Source organism: Anguilla anguilla, chromosome 2, assembly GCF_013347855.1.
Source record: "Anguilla anguilla isolate fAngAng1 chromosome 2, fAngAng1.pri, whole genome shotgun sequence".
In the NCBI taxonomy this organism is placed as follows: Eukaryota; Metazoa; Chordata; class Actinopteri; order Anguilliformes; family Anguillidae; genus Anguilla; species Anguilla anguilla.
Window position 1 is genome coordinate 34,701,340 of NC_049202.1, and position 22,658 is coordinate 34,723,997.

The following is a 22,658-nucleotide window of genomic DNA, read 5'->3' on the forward strand; positions in this document are numbered from 1 at the left end:
GATGATTTCAGTCACTACATTCACTGTGATTTCTTTGCAACTAGAAGACAACACACTCTGCAATCACCCATGAAAAGCAACACACAATGAAATTACCCAACAGCAAACATAAGGGACCATAATCAAATGGCAATGCACTGTTACAGAAGAACACATGCTAAGTTCAATCTAGTCTACATTTTCATACAATTAATTAAACTTGACCAAATATTAAGCATTAAGAATGAAAAAATAGGATTAATTCATTAATTTTGTTTTATTTATTTGATAGGGACACAGTTGTTCCAGATTAAGTTATCAAGTTACATTTCATTGGATGTCTTTGGGCAGGTAGAAATAAAACAAATATGCAGACAACAGTGCAATGATGACTGCAATCTCAGACATACACAATGGCAGTGCTGACAATAAAAATCCATGACTGAGCTCCCCTTTTGACAGCCAATGACAGTTAACTCAATTTCCCACATCCAATTGTGCGCTCTCAGAATTTCCATAATGACCAATCCCAGCCATCAGATGCTCAAAGGCTAAATAAGCGAACTGCCGGTTACTCAACATTCTTCAACAGCTTCCTAAAAAAAGCAGCGTTAACAAAGTTACGCTCTCGGCGAGGAGCGCACGTGACCAGAACAGAATATCGATAATCCAAAATGGAGGAAAAGATGGGCTCGAGCACTGCAGTAAGGCGTACGGCCCGCATGCAGAGCAGGTTCAATGTCCCCTTTGCCTTTGAGACGTCTGCCCGATGCATTTAGGGTGGCCTCTGAGAGGGGGGGTTCTCTAAGCAGAATGATATCGGGCGGTGGCAAGCGGTGCGATGAGAACAGCCACCAGAGAACATCTCCGACTTGAAACATGCAGCCAGAGACGTCCTCTGGGACCAGGCGCAAGGGGAAACAACGGCAACCGAGGTACGCAGAGGCATTACAAGGACACTGTAATGCACGCGTGACAGCGAAGGAAAGTTGTAGCCCTCGTCTAATTTGATTTGTACACAATGGACGCGAGCTACGCCACTGCTGCGGATCTGTACCGGGCCTAAACGTCGGCATAAAATACAAACGCTTAACTCGGTTAATTTGCTAAAGTTTTTCTATTAGCTTTTTCTCTTTTACTTTTTAATTTTAGTTCTTTAATTAATCATGTGCATTTTCCCATTTACAGGGGCTGCTAAACGGACTGCTGGAAAGAAATGGACGATAAATTATTCCGGTCCAGCGACTGACAATAATTTCTCCTTTCAAAGAGGCTGGCTTATCTGGTGGACTGGATCTCGGTCCACGGGTCAGAAAAAGAGGCGTCGTAAAGTCCTTCCGCACAAAAAGGTCAATTGGCTGTGCTGCCCACAATTAGCTCCCCACGCCCTCCCTTTATTTGCTGATCAAAGCCAGTAAATCTCATAATCCCTGGGAACGGTCGGGCCGTCGGTACACGTAGCCGCTATCGTGACCATCGCCGCTTCACTCCGCGCTCTCGCTCAAAAGGCCTCGCGGCAGCAAAACATCCCGGCCTCGCGAAGCGGCGCTGGCTCCGTTTCCACAGCCAAACAACAATTTCATGGCTGGAGAGTCGCGGAATAATGATATAGCCCCCGAGCGGACACATCGATCAGCGGGCCTTCTCAGAAATGAGACTACGTTTTTTGATGGGTAAGCGCCGGAGGCTTCCGGGGTCCCAAACGCGGCCGATATTATAAATCCACACGCGCCGCACAGCCGGAGAAAGCCCGTCTACCGCGCTGTGGCAACACACGGCCCCAGAAATCCCATTTCAGAGAGCCCCCCCCCCCCAGTCCATTTTTCACCCTGCAGAACGGCGCGAATGCCATACCCAGCTGCTTCGTCTTTTCAGACGATTATGAAAGCGTACGTAACGGAAAATCGTTGACTCCCGGGTATCGCCGGCTTTGGTGACGGGTTCCAGCGAGACTGTCTTTCAAAAATGAAGGGACACCAACGTTATTCTGGTTAGAGACTAATAAGAAGAGCTCCTTTGGAAGTGACGCGTGTAGCGCACGTGCTGCCGCACACGTGCAGTCCCAGGGCCCCCCCCCGGTGAGTGCTGTATAATGTAATGTTAATTAGCTGCAGCTCTACAGGCCAGCATGCCCCCAGGGTTAGACCTGCAGATTGCCAGGGAGGGAAGAACAGACTTGCCGCAGTGAGGGTCAGCAGCAGGGTCATAAGCTGCTGTGAAATCCAGCCCTGTCTGCACTATGTCCGGTACTGCTCGATGTAGAAAGGTGCGGCTTTTCATTTAGGTCCTTTAGCATAAAACAGCAGTGGAGAAACTGGTAGTCTGGATGACCAGGACCACCATTTTCTGTTTTCTGTACCAGTCTGGATGACCAGGAGCACCATTTTCTGTTTTCTGTACCAGTCTGGATGACCAGGACCACCATTTTCTGTTTTCTGTACCAGTCTGGATGACCAGGAGCACCATTTTCTGTTTTCTGTACCAGTCTGGATGACCAGGAGCACCATTTTCTGTTTTCTGTACCAGTCTGGATGACCAGGACCACCATTTTCTGTTTTCTGCACCAGTCTGGATGACCAGGACCACCATTTTCTGTACCAGGCCGGATGCCCAGGACTACCACTATCAGTACCACAACATCAAACTGCGGCCCATCAAAGCCTCCGGGAACTCCCAGGAAATACTTTTTGCCCTTGACCGAACGCGGTTTACAAAGACATCTTTTTGGATCAGATTACTAGTCATTTCTGTTAGGCAATCTTCAGTTGGCTCTCCCTTGATTAGATAAGTAGGTGGGAGTTCCTGACTGCACAAAGCGCTGATTACCATTCTGACATTCCCCTCCTTAACTAGCGTTAGCTCAGGCGTGCCAGCCGCAGCAGTGTGGGCCTGAAGCACAGCCATCTGTCTCGGCATAGCCCGCAAACGTATTACCACGAGCGCGAGGCGAGAGGATCCATATCGCAGAAAAACTTTATTCATTTATATTTTTGAACGCGCCCTTCGCCCAGACTAATAGAAATATCTTAGCCAATGCAAGCTAGATATATGTCCTGGGTGTTTTTGTTATAGCATTGCTATCTCAAATTTTTTGAAACCAAATTAAATTTTACTTGGCTAGTTCTCCAAACCCTTGCTTTTTTTTTAAATCGCATTATCTGCCTAACTTGTTTACAGTATAGGCCTGCCTTGCCAATAAGGTGGAATTGCTCTTGTGATAAGAAACATCTTAGCAGGCTGCCTTGCCATGTAGCCTAGGCTAAATTAAGTTTATGGCAAATCTTGCAAAGAAATGGGCAAATTTTTCATGTACCCCGGGAAAAACCCTAGCTGCCCGCTGAGAACAGGGCAGTTAATTAAATTGCGTTTTTTAATAGAGTTCAGAAAACAAAGGGTGCATCTGTGAGGCAGAAAGTGAGAGCTACGTTTGTGATGTCATTTTCTTGAAAAAGTGAACAGCAGTCTTATTTCTTTTAACTCCTCGCTTTTCCGATGTTAGAAAATTACAAACTGCGCAATTGCTTCTTAATACACTCCCCAGCATGTAAAAAGCTAAAAGGTAATGGCGGTAGCAAGTTTGTAACCTTTCTGTGCAAATGGTACAGGCAAGCACATTTATTTTCCAGTACACCAGTAGGCACCTGAATGACTATAAATTGTGCTGTGGCCTGGGCTAACGGACTTGGCTGCTTGGTAGTCCCACAGGACTGATTTATGATTCATCCTCCCCTGCAAACACAAACTCAAAGGTTCTGTACATGCAAGGGAGCGATCCCCGTTTCAAGTCACCTCTCGAAAAGGAAAGGGTTTTTGAAACGGAACGTAACTCAACTTCAGAGCAGGTACTTTTATTAAATTATCCCAACTGCTGCCAGCTAAGGATCTCAAGTTTCCCAAGAATGTGGCCAGGCCTCTGCAGCATTACTACAAGCCTGGACCCAAGGAGTGTGCATGTATACTGCATGAGACAGTCTTAAGCCGGTCACCCACTGCACGCGTAGCGGCCGCTAACGCACGACGGGCGTACTACGTCCGTAGTTGAAGTACTGTTATTACAACGGCAGCGGGCGACGTCCTCTACACCAGCCGCGAACGCGGCGCGAACGGCGTGCGAAACTTGTGCGACACAAGCGAACTGAAGCGTAGTTTTTCAGTTCTGTTCTATTTTTCGGCTTGCCGCGCAGCATGATGACCTGTTTACAAACAGAAACATGCTCTAAAATGGTAGTTATACATGCTCTGATTTATATTTCATCCTTATATTATTGGGGGTGTGTCCCTAGTTCCCTCTTGCAGCAGTGGAGAACAAGAGAACAAGATAAACACCAGATATTTTATAAGCAGCTAAAAAATACAAGCCTTTTCGTCTTTGTATTGTCCCAGCAGAAAAAAAAAATTAAAACTGGAACCAGGGAAAAAGGCAAATTTAGTTTCTTTATCTTATTTTGCGGAGGGGGCGGAGTAAATTCAAAAATACACCACAGAAAGACGTAGCCTATTGAATGATGTAGAAGTGAATGCACTGAGCAGCGATTTGTTAGCTCGAAGTGTTGGAAGGTAGTTTTTAACCAACCACTGCTCAGCGTATTTGACTTCTCCGATGTCTTCGTTCGCCGTGCTTTCAAAAAATGGCTTGTTAATAAAAATAAGATAATCCACAGAGCTTTAAAAGATCTGATTATTTAGTGGTCTTGCCAATGAAAATGCACCTACTTTATAAGTGAAGTTGTAAGCAAGCCTTTATTGCACTTGTAGGCTACTTCAAAGCTTCCGGTGTTCATGGCGTTGTGGTGTTCACATCCCTTTAAGTTTAAACTGTTATGCTATCTTCTTGATGATTAGCTGATTTTACTAGGCTAAATCTGATCATTTAAATGTTTTGACGTGAATAACAAGACGACACAGGAATTCCCAATGGTTGATTACGGATTATTTATTATTATTATTATTATTATTATATTATTATTATTATGATCATTACATATTCTTCATAAAGTTGGCACGCTTATTAACCAAGCAAATGAATACAGTTTGAGATTGATTATTATGTAGGCTACGTTGCGATTTAAGCATATGGTAATTCTTTAAAGCGTTTACATATTTTTGATTTGATTTGAAGTAAGCAATCTTTTGACCCTATCCAGTTTCATCAGGTTTCGGTAGCTTCAGCATAAACTTTCTAACGTAGGCTATATACATGAGTTAAGAAAATATTCTGTTACTTTGGGGGGCAAGAGCAGGCCTCTCGCTGGTTCACCTGGCGAATCTCATGAAAGGGGTCCAAATGAAATGCACCCTATAGATACAGTGGGCATCCACTTAAGCCATGTCTCCTTAGGTCATCCACTAAGCACAGAGATGCAGAGCAGGTGTTCAGAGCAGGGGACGCCATTGCGTCGGTGGTGTCTTCTGCCCACATATGATGAAGAAGTCGGAAGCAGATCACCAATGTAAATATGAAACTGAATCATCTGGAATCGCTTGGTTTGGGAGTATTCATTGGTCTTTCTGATATACCTCCTATATCTGTCCCTCAATTTCCAAATACTGGAGTGAACCTGAAACCTCCATAAAGGTCTTTGATTGTCAGTCCGTGCCAAAGGAAACAAAATAGAAAGAACTGTGCAACAAATGCAGTCTGGGCAGGAGGTCGGTTGCATTCCTTCCAGTAGATGGTAAGTAATATTCGCTTCTTTCCAAAAAAAAAAAGAAAAACACTGTTGAAGATGACCACACTCCTGCTGTTTCGCAGCCTTACAATATCTCACTTCATTTACCCCAAGTTGTGGTGTTTCTGTTACAAATGCGGTGATTACGCAACTGTTCATTAGGAGAACTGTATCCAGACACACGACGCGGAGCGTCAACCAATCTCCGTGTCTGAAAGTTCAGCCCAGAAATAATCTACTTCAAGCAACTGCTCTGCAGCAAACGATCACGTTGCAGAAAATGTGAAATAAAGTTATCGGCCAAACCGAAAATTTCATCAAGGTGAAAGGCGGGAAAGCTGCAGCCTAGCAATCAAAAGCAAAAGTGACCTTTTGTGACTGCTAACCGAGAGACGGGTCGAACGGGCCCGTGGGAGCCCTTATTCCGGAGAGGAGGCGGGGCTTACCGTGGGTGGACAGCGGGAGGGGCTCACAGGGGCAGGGGTCCGTGTTCCTCTGAGCCGGGCCGCAGCCCCGGTTCCATTCCCGAGCGCTGAGTCCGACGGCTCTCTGCAGGGCTGAACACACACACACAGATCCCGGGTGAGGAGCAGATACACTCCGGGGGCCGGACGGACAGGCCCGAAGGGTACGTGCCGAGGCCCCTCGCTGTAGTGTGCCAAGGTGGGGGGGGGGGGGGGGGGGGGCGGGGGGGGCGGCTGGGGGCCGGACAGGACCGCTGCCAAGGCTGGAGCACAAAGGAACACGGAATAAAGGAAGCAACTGGGGAGAAGGAGTCATCTGTCAAGATCATTTTTGCTACTCTGGCTCCGGTTCAGGGGAGCGGCTGTGTTGTTGCCGCCAGCGCACCTTGACCCGAGCGGTTCTGGATCGCCGCCAAGAGGGAGCAGCGGGCCGCGCTTCCGCCGAGCTCCCAAAACAACCGCCACCGCTGCGACGCCACCGCGAGGCACAGTCCGACCTGACTTAAACGTGAGACGCAACACTTCCAGCGTTGAGTCCAGGGAGCTCTGCTCGAAAGGCTACCCTTCATTTTAGCACAGGGATGTTTATGCGTCGCCTCAGTGTTCCCGGCTTTGCCTGGGGTGACCCCGCAAACCCAAACCCCTGCAGCGCTGCACGGTCTCCTGGTGCTTCAGACGCACCACAGTAATTTAAAGCATCAGAACCACGCACGCAAAATGGAACACAGTCCAGAGAGTGATAGATAGATTAATTATGCTTAAAATAAAAAAATATTTTAATGACAAATTTGCTCATGTGTGGATAATCCGAGGTGTTCTGCGGGTATCTAACCTGATTAGATCACACTTAATCAACGGGAGGAAGAGGTCGGTTGATGAACTGACTATTCAGCCTTCGCAGCTTAGATACGATACAACCTTTTCCCAATTATACAAACTATAGCCGACAGGCATTTATAACCCTCTGGCCCAGCTCCATACACATCCTCCAGCCCTGTACAGGGCCCTTCACCAAATCAGGCCCAGGGGATGCCTTTGTGGTATGTTAAGATCATTCTTCCACTGTCTCCACTGCTGATACGCATCTTTATCAAGTCCCCCTTTTTCACATCTAGTCGGGGGGTAGGGGGTTCAAAATGTGGTGCAGCGCGAGCCAAAAGCCCCCGTGCGGAGCGAAAATAGGAATTTCGGGGGCCTGCTAGGCTCCGCGGATCTGTTTCTTGTTTACGCTCCAAGTACCCAAGGACGATTTGAGGTTGAGCGTGCTCGCTGGCCGTAGCAAGCAGTCCAGTTTAAAGACTCGGGGGCTTTATCAAGTTTGAAACTGGCAGCTCCCGCAGCCGGCAGGGCAAGCCCATGTGCTTCACATTTCAAAACACACTTTTTCAACATACAGATAAAACCACAAAGGTGCCACGAGAGCTATCGCTGCTGGAGTGAAAGACACTGAGAGCGAGTGTACGAATAAAAAAATGCTCCAAAACAAACATCAACACTCTGACTTATTTAATTTCAGAGCAGAGGGAAACGTGTTTTACTGCTGATTTTGCACTCATTCCAGACCAGGCCTGTATGTACAGTATTCCTCTGGCACATGGCTGGCTGTATTAACATCCACTGTCCTGGCGCAACCCTGTGCATTAGGGCTTACAATACAGTGCTTCTAAGCCTTACTACAACCTAGCCAAAACAGCAGGATGACAACCATCGGTACAGCGGGGTTAATTCGCTAATTCCATGAAGATAACCTGCAAAGATAATGATGATAGCCCAGCTACTTCCTGTGTAGCGTCATTGCTCTGCAGCAGGACTCTGCTCATTCTCAAAGCTGTTTTTAATCTTTCAGCAGCGAGTGAGAACCCTTGTTAACATTCTAAACATGTCAACCACTGGCATTTCCATTCGTGTCAGTTCCGTCCTTTCCATTCCACAGTGCAAGACAGCGCCGCAACATCTACTGCAGCACGTTCTTCTAAGCTATTAAATACTTTCTCTGTTTAAAAGCTCCACAGTGCAGCGTGTCAAATAATGGCATGAACAAACAGGCTATTTAAGATATATAAGTTTGTAATTCATGTAAGTCATAATTTTTTTAAGCCATATGGTAGGGCTACAGGACATCTAATCACGGATTTCTTTAAGCGTAATATGAATAATCTCTCCCAGGCAGTGTATCAGTTATCTTATATCTTTTTTTCTTTAAACATACTGTACCTGATGTGGTAGTAAACAACCAAAATTCAGACACCACTGGAAATGCTTCCAGGAAAAAAAAAAAAACATCACCACTGATATCTAACTGGGTGTTGATAAGACCCTGTAGCTTCCATATGACTGAAAAAGAACATCACATGGCTAGAAAGCTGTATGACCTTACTGCTGATTGGCTGCACCCCCCCCCCCCCCCCAGCCAGTCAAATTCCAGATACATATTCAGGGATGAAATAGTAAATAAGAACATTCAAATGTCATGAAACTTAACAATAATTGATCATCTAGGAAATGTCAGCACAGCAGGCTTGATGTCGGTTACTCACAGTATTGCCACCGTATTGGATTTCCTTTTTGCCATATTTGGAATTTCATTGTCTCACAGTTCACTTGTGTGATGTAGCCTATTCATGAAACATTCTAATAGTTAGTCCTCATATAACCTACCATATATACTTGGGAATTGGGACTAGATGTTTACAATGCAGCAACATATTGTTCTGTGTTGAAAAGGGCCCCCATAAACCAAGGTCAGACCAAAATTCATTCTTTTGAAATTGTTTTCCGGTTTATTGTCTATTCAGCTAATGATCTAATGAGTTAAAGCATACGATTAAATGGCGACCGTAGTTCACTCTGTGAAATTCATTAAGGTCGTCCCTGTTCCTTGCAAGGATTTTTGTCTATATTTGTCTATATTTACATGACAGAATTCAGCTACTATATTCTATTTATTCTTTATACCTAAAAAGTTTGTGTTCAATTCCAATCTGTCATCCTATTGTGGCCTGCACTACAGTGAAAAACAGTAGAATTGGAACAACCAAAACCAGCGCTACAATCCAGTTGAACAAGGAAGCAGTGTGTGCAGGAGGCAATTTGAGGCAAACCCAAATAAAACTGTCACAGGCCGAGCAGGTGAGACCTCATTAGACGCAGGCCTCGTCCGCCACACACATCTAAACCAGGCCCCTTTTTACGCAACGGTCCCTTACAACGTCCTCGTTACAGGAACCGACCGCGACGCATTCTCGATATTTCATTTGAGCTCTTTCCCCCTTCGCAGCGCATACCCTGATCCAAAATGTGTGTTCCTCCTACGGCGGAGGCCCGGGTCGTTTGGGGTCCTCGGTGGGACGGGCGAATGCAGATGCGAGTGGCAGGGAGCCGCAGGAGCTGGGACTAACAGCGGTGTCGGCATTCAGCGCTCTCTCTCTCTCTCTCTCTCTCCCAGGCTCTCCTCAGCCTCGGGCAGCGTGCCGCTCAATCCCTCGCACGCATTACGAGCGAAACGCGGCGGTACGGAAGAGCGGCGAAGGCGCCCGTCGCTCAAAAGCAGTCTGTGCGACCGACATCATCAAGGCTGCGTCTCACGCCGTAACGCGGGCAACCGGACGCAGCTACGCGTCACATCACTTCTGTTTCACTCGAGAGTGAAAGTCACTCTTATCCAGGGTGACTTTCAAAAGTGAGTAACGTTGGTGTTAGGCGGCAGGCCCCAGAGGTTGCAGAACAGAGGCGGGGATCTTGGCGGGTGTGCAGGGCCTGACGATCTTTTGAAGTTATCGCAGAGCGGTGCCGCTGAAATAGCACCGAGGTTCAGAATTTCAATGGAGACGAGATCGGTGGCCACTCTCCGGAGGTGAGAAGGGGAGTGACACGGTCGGGACTGGGGATGTACATGTGAGCAGCAGCATTTTGGATAAGCTGCGGAGGTTCACTGGTGAACAGAGGGAGACCAGAGAAAAGGGCTTCAGTAGTCCAGAGAGGAAATGACCAGCACTGTACTGAGAGCAGGGTTGAGAAGGTCATCAGGAAATTTAAACGGAAGAATCTGCACACCCCACATACCACCGTGCTTTCAGAGAGGAACAGAGAAGACTCCAGTTGCACTCTGAGGTTCCTAATAGATGAGGAGGTTGACAGAGGTGAGTCAAAGGTCAAAGGGGGAGGACTTAGCAGGCAAGCACAGAATCTCGGTTTTAGCCAAGTTGAGCTTTGCCATCCAGCTTGAGATGTCCAGTATACAAACTGAGATGCATGCTGAATCACACAGATGCATCATCAGATGACTGAACCAAGTGACTTCAATTAAGCAGAAGAGGAGAGGACCAAGGACTGAGCCCTGAGGGACACCTGTAGAAACGTAATGAAGACCTGAACACCACCCCATGCATGGTAGGAAGTAAAATTAGCACCACGCAGGATGAAATCCAGAAAGGAAAAAAAAAATTATGACTACTTGCACTATAGTCCACAAACAGAGCTACTAAAGGGGAAATGAGTAGTCAGACTAATATGATTCATGCAGTACCAAAATACCCTATGTAAAACTGAATAAAAAACAGAAAGCAATGTCACCCGGTCACGTTTCCTGACAACATTCATACTGCATCACTACTTGCTCACAGTCCAATTGATAGGCACAGCGGGTTAAATCCGATGCGTTGTAATCCAACAAAACAGACACTTGATGCCCACGTGCGTGAAGGAAGGGAGACGCCGCGATCGATGCAAGCCACCCCCCGGCCCCTCGCGCGTGACGACTGAGAGCGAGCGCTGACTGGAGGCGCCAAGCAGAAACGCAGGATCTCCGGCGTGTGCAAATATGAGCAGTGAGTCACTGCGGCCTCCGAACAGACCTGCCATTATGCCGCCGCGAGTTTACGAAAGAGGGAGAGCAGAGAGTGCCTCAAAAACCACAGCCGCGGCTTCGCCTCGGGGGCCAGAGTGACAATGGACAAAGGCGGCTTGACAAACGTCCTCGCTGCCGCTAGTCACGCTCCCCCCACACAATGCCCCGCTCACATTCTCCCGTCGCTGCCGAGAAGCAGCCGCGGCTCTAACAGACGGAACCTCTCCAAGGGACTGAAAACAAGGCCGGGAACGTTCAGAGAGCGGTGCGACAGGGAGACGTGGACTCCGTGTTATGAACGACTCCAAGGTAACCACAACCAACAAATCTGGTCTATCCACGGCAGGGGTCCCCCAAACTGGCTCGGGGACAATTCCAGCCCATTTACTGACCCCGCATTCATGCTAGAAGGAAATCACCCGAAAGCATTCGACTTGCGCGGGGGACGGTGCAAAAGAAATATTTTACCACAGGTCGGGGAATGGCCTCCAGGCTTACGGCTTAAATATTTTCAAATAAAGTAAGCTTCTCCTTCATTTTGTTTTTAGGAACTAGAAAAGGTGATGAAGAGGTGAACTACCATCAATATTAAGTTGACAGAAGTACTAAACAATAGTACATGGAGCAAGCAAAGTCATTCATAAATGAACATAACCTAGCTTTGCTACAAGTTCGTAAGCATTGGGTTCGCATAGCTAATGACCTTGTAGCGAAGGCTAGGGTATTTTTAGGCAATCAGCCAGTTAGGAGACAAGCAGGCACATCCATCGCACTGCTCATCCTCCGGCCCAGGTGGGCGAGGGCATGTTTATCAATGGCCCGGTACCGAAAAGGTTTTAGGAAAGCTTATGAAACATCCACCCCCCGGTTTCAATAAACACACAAGACAAGCATCCACGCATCCACGCACGCAAACACACACGCGCGCGCACGCAAACAGACGCACACGCGAGCACGCACGGCCACACGCAAAGCCTTAAACAGGCTGCCGTAAAAAGCAGGGCCGGGGGAATCCGTGTCTGGCGAATCCAACGACGCGCTGTGCAAACGCGCGGTGGAGACGGGAGTACGCGCGGCCCCGGTAAAGGACGCTGGGAGCACGCCCCCCTCCCCCCCCCCCCTTTAAATGCGCCGGGATCAGCGGAGAGGAGCGCCGCCATTCTCGCGCTAAAGAGCCCAAGAGGTGTTTGTTTTTCGCAGCGTTCTCAGGCGAGGGTTTAGAGCGGCGGGACGAAGCGACGCACTTAATTCCCTCAATCGGGTTTAAGCCTCGGCTGCCGCCGTTCCCGTTAGCCGGGCCGGCTCTTCCAGAATTTCCTCCGCTCAATGCGATGCACAGCTTGTTTCCCTTTGTTCACTTTGAGACCAAACAGGCAATAAGTACAGGCACGGGGGGCACTGCATTCAGTCACAGGGGTGAGTGCTGAACTCAACTCGGTTGTAATTAGAAGCAGACATTAGGCCTCCTCCTAATAAGAGCAACTTGTTTTCGCTTCCTTTGGGCCCAAACAAAAAATGTGAAGGCAATTCAGTTAACGATAATGTACAGGGGCCATTCCATTCCATTCAATCACCCTGCGGTAACTTAACTTAACAGCGTTAATCAGACTGTTATCTAATCGCTAACTCTTTATGTGAGTCACCTCAAGAGGTGGTGAAAATCATTTTTAAAAAAAAAGAGATCACTTTCTCGACAGAATGAAAAAGAGATTTATCATCCGCACGGGCAGTAAACAGTGACATTTTCAGCAGAACCTGGACTGTGCCAGCGCCGACTATGGCCGGCAGCCCTGCAGGGCGGCACACAACCGGCTAGCGTCAGCCTAGCTTTCAGTCAGCGTTGGCGGCAGCACCACACCGCGCACCGCTGACCCCCGCGCGGCGACTGGATGGATCACGAGTTTAACCAATTGAGATCAAGCGGCCAAAAAAATGGGCTGCGTTTTTTAAAGCTTGCGTCCTGGTCTAGTTGAGATATGTTACTCACAGGTGCCAGTATAGGTGTTTTAGCCACCCGTTTCAATGTAAGTCAATGCTAACAGTACGGTAAAAATGAAAAAGTCAATCGTTTTTTCCCCACAGGAAAATGTAGCCTAGTCACAGTAGGCGTTTTTCCTTAGTCTAATTTCTCCCCATGTGCCGATTTGATAAGTTATTGTTATTTGGACAAGATTTTCATATTTTGCGGGGGAATTGTGGACGGTGTGCGCCACTGCCAAGTTGTGCGCTTGGTAGGCCACCGGACTTCATGCCCATAAGGTCCCCATTTTTCCCTACTGTCAACATGGCGGTCCCCACAAAATACAATTCCTGGGCTTCAAAACGTTTTCACCGAGCCCGTGGTGAGACAATGGGTGACATCACAGTGACACTGTCCATATTTTTGTCTGCAGCCCGTGGTTGAGATGCACGTGAACCGTTTCGTGTGAAACCACGTGCTCCAGAGGAGCGTACATGCTTGCCTGCGCTTTCCCGGATTGACGCCGAAGGTTGCCATAAGCACTGCAGTGTGATCATGATTCAGCACTGAAAATCTGGGATGAAAAGGAGTGTGAAAGGCCTGAGCTCTTCTGAGGGCTTTGGATGATGAGATGAGTCTGCCCACAATTCTCAGAAACCGCAAATGAGCAAACTTGGATAAGTGGCGCGGCGTATAGGGCTGGCCATTACAGCGCCCATCAGATGACAGAGGAAATAGTTAGCACATAATAGCCCTATAATCTAGCCCCAATCCAGGGTAATTCCAGCACTGGAGAGGTGTATTGTAAAAAGGGGGGGGATGGGGGGGGGATGAATCATGAAGTGAGGATAACTTCAGTCTAGACTCACAGTCGAGCTGGGGGGAGGGGGGAGGGGTCCATGTGAGCCATCTGCACCCAAGCAGATAAATCTCAATTAGACAAGAACAGCTAAAAGAGAGAGAGAGAGAGAGACAGGCAAGCTCCCTCCTCCCTCTCCTCATCTTCAGTGCAGAGGCCAGATTTAGCATGGGAGCGCGGGTTTCATCAGGGCGAATGGCAGCTGTGCCAACGCCACCGGACCGCCGGACGCAGCCCTTCCCATCAGCCCTTTGTCGGGGCCCTCGCTCCCTTTACCACAGAAAAATAAATCTCCGGACTTTAGCAGACAATTATTTCGCTGCTTCGTCGTCGCCGTCTCCGTTCGCCAAGGTCACCCTCAGCCTTTACTTTCTTCTCGAGAGCCTGACCGAAGGGTGCGAGCGAAAACAGCCACAGCGGCCCGGCTTAAGGAAGAGGTCAGAAGGGTTCTCCTTTAATGAGCTGAAATCCTGCAGCTGGATGAGCGGAATGGACTGAGGTTCCTCTGCTGTAGCTCACCAGTAATGGGGGGGGGGGGGGGGGGGGGGGTGTTCCCATCGCTCACAAAAAGGTGGCACAGTCCCTAAGTGCCCCTGAGAGAAGAGACAGCGCGTGACCGTCCCTTATCGCCCACGTCCCTTACGCTCCACACCAGCTGACCCTGGGTGACCGGACGCCCTGACCGAAGGGCCCTCCCAGCTTTCACCTGACTGGCTTTTCCCGAGCGTCAGCCCCGCGTACCGCACCTGCTTTTTAAATAGCACGGCTCCACAGCAGCACTCTGGGCGCTAGGAAAGCAGCCTGGCCAGCTTGACTTCCTCCAGGGTCGTGCAGGGCTCAGAGAGCTCCGACAGTGGCAGGTCGGCACGGTAACGTGCGGATGGGGGGGGCGGCTGGGGGCATCAGAACTGGAGCCCACAGGGCCCCCCCTGATGAGAGACGCAGACAGGCTGGAAAGAAATGTGAATCCCACCCCCCTTCTTTCTCTCTCACACGCACACACGCACACGCACACACACACACACACACACACAGACGCACACACGCACACACACGCACGCACACACACACACACGCGCGCGCACACACACACACGCACACGCACACACACATGCGTGCACAGGCACACGCGCACACACGCACGCGCGCACACACACACACACACACACACATGCACACGCACGCACACACGCACACACACACGCACACCGTCCCTCCCCCCCTCGGCCTCCCCCACAGAACCATGTGCAACCCCCCTCCCCGGCACTCCTCCTCAGACAGGCTGTCAAATCCAGACCACACCGGCGCGCGTCCCTCAGCCTAATTTAATTTAACACCCTGCCACTTCCCTGGCAGGGCGGGGCGGGGTGGGGGGAGGGGGCTTTTTCCCCCCTGGCTTTGTTTGGCGTCCTTCAGTCCCCCCCCCCGGCCGGCACTCGGGCCACGCTCGTCCGTTCAAAATGCAGGTCACAGCGTCGGCGGGTCGCGCGTTAATGATAGGCGCACATTTCCATCTCCACGAGCGCTGTTGACTGTCAGGGTCACATTTCCACTGCTTCTGAGAATCAGGTCGTATGCAAAGGTGACTCACGGATGGCGCAGGATGACAAATGAGCCGCGTGTGACGCAGGTAGGTATCTGTCAGGTGTCTGTCCCCTGCGCATCTCACCCATACTAATATATTAGACATTACTGGGTATTCAATATCAATGCAGTTTAAACAATCACCGTATAACATGTTTGGTATGGGCTATTTACAAAGTTCACAGGCTGATGAGTAAATTATTTTGTGAAATTGTTTCTGTGCTAGTTAGAATAAAATTCAATTTCTGGGATTATCATATATGCACACACGTGTATATATATATATATATACATATATACTTACTCACACACACACACACACACACATATATATATATATATAGCCTATATACACCACCCCGGTGAAACTAAGCTCTCCTGTACACAAAATTAATATTTTAAGGTACAAGAGTCATATTCTGCTGTTGTACCATAGAACTTTCTGCATGCATCCCTTCCCTTGAGACAGACTGTAAGTGCAGCCCTTGCTTACAAGGCGGCAGCAGTGAGAACGCCTCTGAAAGGAAGCGAGCTCCCTCACCCGCCCGGGATCAATACCTCTGCTTATCCAGCAGGGGCTTCGGCTCCTGCCTCCACATCAAACGAGCCAACTGATGTCTGCGGACCAAAGTCGAGGGACGCGCTACAGGTCTCTCAAAATGACACACGCTGCCCATCGTCCCTCGCAAATCCTTTTAGGAATGACCAAAGCCGTGCCACAGCAGCGCGCCGTCTGACGAGAACACATTACATTACAGGCATTTAGCAGACGCTCTTATCCAGAGCGACTTACACAACTTTTACACAGCATTTTACATTGTATCCATTTATACAGCTGGATATATACTGAAGCAATTTCGGTTAAGTGCCTTGCTCAAGGGCACAACGGCAGTGTCCTTACCCAGGAATCGAACCTGCGACCTTTCGGTTACAAGCCCAGTTCCTTACCCACTGTGCTACGCAATACGTCTCATTGGCAATAACAGGAATATTTATATGAAGTGAAAAGGGCTGGTTATGGCGTCTGGGAGCTGCCTCTCGGTGCGATCCGGCCAGCAGGAGAAAGGGAGACGAGGGTTGGTTTGTCTCGGTTTTTCTGCTTTGCTGCTGAAGTGTATCTATAAACAGCACGCTCCATCCTCACATCCTAACCTTACTCTCTATGGTTACGCTCATGTAATTTATGACTGTGAAGGGAGGAGAGTTTCGTGCTTATCTTAGTTTTAATTGCTATTTTGCTGGATAAAGCGGATGCACTTTTCCCAAAGTGTTTGCGCAAGCACTCTGTTTCATCCTTTTATTTCTGATGCATTCTCTTCTTTTTTTTCCCCGCGATTTCCTTTATTCCCTTTGTTAACCCATAGGCCATGTGTCTGGAAACCAGCCTTTGGCTATAAACACAATGAATCTGATTACTTGCCTTTAACATTTTTACAATGCTTTTTTTTCCATGTTCCTAAAGGCTAAAATGCTTTTTTTCCATGTTCCTAAAGGCTAAAATGCTTTTTTTCCATGTTCCTAAAGGCTGAATGAAAGAATGAATGAAAAGCATGCATGCTTAGCACTCATAGGTGGTCAGGCTACAGAACGTGTAAAAACATTTCCACAGTGTTTGGATGCTGGATGTGGTACCGGAGCGGCAGCGCGCGCCGAGCCTGCGTTTCCTGTTCCGCCAGCGTCGCCGCGTGCACGCGGGGGCCCGCCGGGCGGGTACGGGTACGGCGCAGCTACGGGCCGGACAGGTGGCCGGCGGCGCATCGGGGCCCCGATGGTCTGAACGAACGGCCGCGCGCAAACAGGACGCGGCCGCTCAGACCGGCCGGACTGGAAATTCCCGCCCTCTTATCAGCGCGTCGCAAACGGCCGCTGCGCTCCCTAAACAAAGGCTGAAGGTCCCGTAAGCGCGCGGTTTGGATAACTCTAGCTAGCAAGCAAAGCTAGCAAAGGGGAAACGCTCTGTTGGCGAGCTGCCAACGCGTGATGATGTCACGCTTCTACGCAGCGTCTGATTTCCAGACATTTAAAACAGCCGTGTTCGGAGCGCCGCTTCTGCTTTAACGGTCACGCGACGTTCGACTGGAGGAACAACAGGAGGCCGACTCGTAGGTCAGGGGGGGGTGCGAGAACGCGCCCAACGAGCGGAGCACAACGAGACAAAGGCCTCTCGCAGCAGGGGGGGGGTCCCCAAAGTGCTCCGCAAAGCCGCCCCGCAAATTTGTTCCCGTTAAATCAATTGCGCGCCACCCCGAAGGGGAAAAAAAAAAAAATCTGCATTTCGCCGTCGGCCCCCCCGGGACTGCCGGTCGAGCGAAGGGGGGGCGCTTTTTGGGGGCGAGGGGGTCGAAGGTGAGGAGAGGTCGCGGGGCATCCGTCCGAGGGCCTTAAAAAGGCCCCGCCTGAGAGCCGATCCTTCTCCTGGGGGGGGCTAAAGGACATTTTTAGAACGTGCGGGGGGAACAAAGGCTCGCGGTTAAATCCTGGGGGGTGGCGGCGCTGGCCCGGTCTCAAACGCACCCGGTGCATCTGAAGCCGGCGGCCAATTTGCACTCGGAGATGGAGAGAGAGTCGCGGGCGTCTGAGGGAACGACGTGTCTGCGTAGAAAGGGCGGGAGGTACCGAGACCGACACGGCGTCCAATCACACGAGAGACGCCCGCTCCGTCAAGAGCTTCACATCTTTCCTTTCGAGCCGCCGAAATGACGTCTCCACGACCGAATCTGAAAATTGTAAATAACAGCTGTGCCTTTCCTGTTCAACGCTACTTTTTAACCTGAAAAGTATTCTGGGCTGTTTCCATTACCCTCTGCGTGTACCCTTTCAGAGCACTTGTATATCAACGGAGCGTCTGTTATCGCGCTCCCATATTTCACCACATTCGCCACAGGACATTTCCCCCTTTTTATTTGAGGACATTCTATTCCGTTCGTTCCTGAACAGGGCATGTTTTAAATTAAAGACTAAATCGCATTAAAACTGGAAAAGCAAATTTGCAACTGCAACCATGACGCTGATGTCATTTTTTATGAAAACACAATTATCTATTTTCAGGGCATGCCGTAACCTTTAAAGATTTTGGCAGACAAATTCCGCAGTAGAACTCCGTGATAAATGATAACTGCTCTGAAAAAGGGGACCTCTCTCCGTCATCCCAAATGGAAACTATTTCCTGCTTAACCTGTACGTACGCTCCACTATAAAGGCTGCCATACAAACGACTCTTCCCTCTGCCTCTCAGGATCCTCCGTTAGGCTTCGATAAAAAGAGAGGAAGGACCAAAGGGGTGCGTGTCACTTCCCTTCTCTCCGGGGGGGGGAGTCCCGAGCTTCTTCCATTTCCCCCGCTCCGGTGTAACCGAGAGACCGAGGCGCGCGCTCGCGTGTGTCGCTAGCGCCGTTAGCGCTGGCGCCGCGGGCGTGAAGAAGGCCCGCTGAGAGCCGTCTCCCGAGCGGCTGCGTCACGTCGCGTGGCGGAGGACCGAATCGCTTTCGCTCGTGTTTTTTTTTTTTACAGAAACGCGCCCTCTGAATTTCCACAAAAAAACAAGACGCCAGACACACGAGGAGCGATTGGGTGACGGCTGAGACGAGTCACAACACGAGCGCTTCCGGCAGAGCTCCCCCCGCCGGGCCGTATGCTCCTTCCGGCTGCGCGCCGCGAGGGCTAACGGCAACGCGGCGATCCGGTGTGGCGTATCGCACCGCCCGGGAGCGGCGGCACGGAGCCAGAGATACCGCGCCTTCCGTCGCCGGCAGGAAGCGTGAACCGCGGCCCCCCATTCCTCCAGGGTGCGGGAGCCCTGCGCGCCGGCTTGAGGCAGTCCTCTCTTTCACCCACCCAGCAGTTCCAAACTTTACATCGCATTACAGGCATTTAGCAGGCGCTTTTATCCAGAGCGACTTACACAACTTTACACAGCATTTACACTGCATCCATTTATACAGCTGTATATATACACTGAAGCAATGCGAGTTTCCTTGCTCAAGGACACAACAGCAGTGTCCTACCCAGGAATCCAACCTGTGACCTTTAGGTTACAAGACTTGCTCCTTACCCATTATACTACACCGCCGCCCCAAACTCTATTCACGCTCTGAAAGGAGGTCCGTGAGTTCAGCGCGTATTATACCGATCAGTGAACATGGGCGAGTAGAGGTGATGTGCAGCACCGGCCAATTCCACGCCCAGTTGCCCCCCCCGCACATAGCGGTATTCGACAGTGTCGCAAGAGAATGCTGCCGTGAGCCTCAAAGTGGTCAGAGCGGGAAAGGTGGCCGCGCGCAACTGCGCGTTCGCCGAGGGAACCTCCCCCTCCCCCCGACGCCGGCCCGTACCCGCTCCCGGGCAGGAGCAGCGTCTTCACGCGCCGGAGGGAGGGAGCGGCGGAGGGGGAAATGTGCTGAGCCCGGCGATGCGGGCCTCGCCTGGTTATTCCTGTTCAGACTCCGCCGTTTCAGGTTTCCCCTGCTGTGAATAGGAAGGTAAGCGAGCAGCATGAGGTCTGAAGCCAGAAGGACAAAACATTCTGACCTACGGTGACGCGCATATTGGGAGGACAGAGCTACCAGAGACCGGTGGCTATTAGCCGCGGAGTGACTGCAAGGCAGGATTAAAACACGTCGATTTTTGCTTTATTGTGTTCCGGTGTCACAGAAATCAGACGTTTCGTGAAGGTGATATCCGTCTCCCTCCCCGAAACCAGGGTAAGGTGCGACGGTAACTGCTGGCTCATGCGGCGGGGCACGGCTAAATGAGTCCCACTACCTCAGTGAACTCAGAGCAAGCGCTCTCCCGGCTAATCGAGGTGGCCCTGGGTGGAAGTGATTCCCCCTGGTGTTGGGGGGTGGGGGAGCATGCAGGGGGGGAAAGGGGGGAAAGGGGGGCGTTTCTCCGGATATGAATTAGGAGCTCATTAGGTGTGCATTAGCGGGCGTCGGTCCCAGCGGTCCGCTCCTCACCCAGGATCTGACAGCGTGGCGGATTGACCCTGACCCTGGGGGGGGGGGGGGGGGGGGGGGGTTCCTTTAAATGCCAGCCCAGCCCCCCCCCCTCTTCAGAGAGGCTCTAAAAGGGGAGGGGGTTGGCGCAGGATCACCTCTCCCCTCCCGCTGTGGAACCACTCATCTCAGAAATTTCGGGAAATGTGCAGACAGGGACAACATTGCTAAGCCATGGGAACATGCAAATAAGAATGAAAAAAACACAGTGCTGACAAATGGAACATATAACGGGAGACAAAGGTGAATCATTTACAATAAAATTTAGAAAAAAATTCATTAAAAAAAAAAAAATTACAAAAAAGCAACATTCAAGGATATGTACTGGATAAAGCAGTGGCTTGTAATCTGGCACCGACACCAACTGCCCACAGATAATGGAAAAATACATCTAAATGTCACCTAAAGGACAACGATATTAGAAGTGGTGTGCGGTCCTCTGGTAATAACGGATCTTTCAGCTTTTGGAAACCGCAGAAGCACAGCCTGCGCGGCTTCAGCGGGACGGGAACTCGGCGACGGAAAGCCTTCAGTGCGCTCTCTTCCTCTCTTTCTTTCCCTCGGTCCCTATTTCTCCTCCTCCCTCCCTCCCTCCCTCCCTCCCCCTCTCTCTCTCTCTCTCTGAAGTTGAATGTGTGTTTCTGGGCCAGAGCTGGCGTGGTATTTTTAGAAGCGGGAGCAGGAACCGTGAGGGCCTAAACAATGGAGAGCTGTGTTTTGGGAACAGGAGCGAAACCGAGCGACTGGGGGGGGGGGGGGGGGGTCGCGGCGGCCGACAGCCGCGCGGGTCCTTAAACAGGGCGGGGCGCGCCAGCGGCTCCTCCGACGCGCCGGGACGGGACCGACCGACAGGGGCGCCCACCCCGCCGTGCCCGCCTTCCCATTGGCTCTGGATCAAAGCGCTGTTGTTTTTTTTCTCTCACCCTCGAGCGACAGCGCGGACGGCTTCTGCCCGTAGATTCTGGTTTCCGCTGCCGCGCGGCGTTTCTGAGAACGCGGCCGTAACCGGAGCGATAACGGGGCCCCGCGCGCCGCGGTAACGCTCGCGACGAGCGCGCTTTAATCTGCGCAAATGCGCGCGACGGGGGTTCCAGTCCTCCGAGGTGTCTGTCAGCACAAAAAGGCAGCGGATCACACCTGCAGGAGCAGCACGCCTCGTGGAGCATATGTCACTTGGCATTCGCCATATGGCACACGGCACGCCTTACCGCATTTCGGTATTCACGGCACACGGGTGTATTGTAACCGCAGGCATATTGAATACATTGTTTACAGTATTGTTTTTCTTTCTGTGCCCTCACACGGAAAAGGGGTGTGTGTGTGTGTGTGTGTGCGTGCGTGTGTATGTGTGTGTGCGCAATTACCACTCCACCAGTCCTGATGGTGGATTTCTGAGAAGGCTCTCCCATGTCTATGCTCTAACGGTCCTCCATATTGAGAATGGAATGTGCAGGGCCTGCCTGGGATGGGATGGAGCGGAAAGCGGTGAGCTCAGCGGGTTCGTGACCTCCCGTTCGCTGGGACAGGCCGACAATGGAGCAGGAGGAACAGGCCTCCGGCTCCTCGGGGCCTCTCGGAAGCGAAGGCAGCGGAGGAGAACGAGACGTTTGCACGAACGAGCGCGGCGATCGCGGTCGCTCCGTGCGCTGTCCGGTCCAGTCCGGTCCGGGGACCCTCGGGCAGGTGCACGCAGGTCCCGCCGGTGCCTCACCCGCCCCCCCGAGCTCCTCCCCCCCGCCCACCGGCCAGCTGTGCGGCTGACCGTGTCACCCCTCTCCTCTTCCGCGCTGGGGCGCGCCCGGCCCACCGCTCCCGGCTCGGACCCCGCCAACCACGTTCCGCTTGGAACGACACGCCTCGATATCAGCTTCCTGCCACACACCGGAGGAAGCAGAGCTCTTAAAGAACGCCTCGCAGTGACAATATGCCTCCTTCCTCTCCTCCTCCTCCTCCTCCTTCTACTCACAGGTGCTCTGCATCACTGACATCCCTCTTCATGTGGGAGGAATCTTTGTTGAGATGCTTGCTTATCTCACTATGAAAGCGCCACTGTTAATGAAACCATATCCCCTCTCTCCCTCTCCCATCTGGGGCCGGTTCATTAATCCCCGTGGTCACTGGTGCCTACAGATCCATTTCTCTATAAAGTATCCCCCCCCCCCCCCCCCCCCCCCACACAACCCATTGTTCCAGGAGCCCGACTTGCCTTGCTGGTCCTGCTCCATTTCGGAAGCGTGATCCAGAGACCTTTATCTCATCCACAAAGCCGTTCTGTGCTTCGCTTGTGTTTGTTTCCGCTTCCT

The 22,658-nt window shown here is 50.9% G+C and overlaps 1 protein-coding gene across 4 annotated transcripts in view; it reads right to left on the bottom strand.

The window, feature by feature from the left end:
- Positions 1-22,658, bottom strand: part of tanc2b (tetratricopeptide repeat, ankyrin repeat and coiled-coil containing 2b) — a 243,509-nt gene that overhangs the window by 205,659 nt on the left and 15,192 nt on the right. For 3 of the 4 annotated variants that reach the window (XM_035405993.1, XM_035405989.1, XM_035405995.1), the window contains exon 2: positions 6,095-6,205. The exons of the other annotated variant lie outside the window; for it this stretch is intronic. The gene's annotated coding sequence lies outside the window, so the exon portion shown is untranslated. The remainder of the gene's footprint in view (positions 1-6,094; positions 6,206-22,658) is intronic. 4 annotated transcript variants of the gene reach the window in all.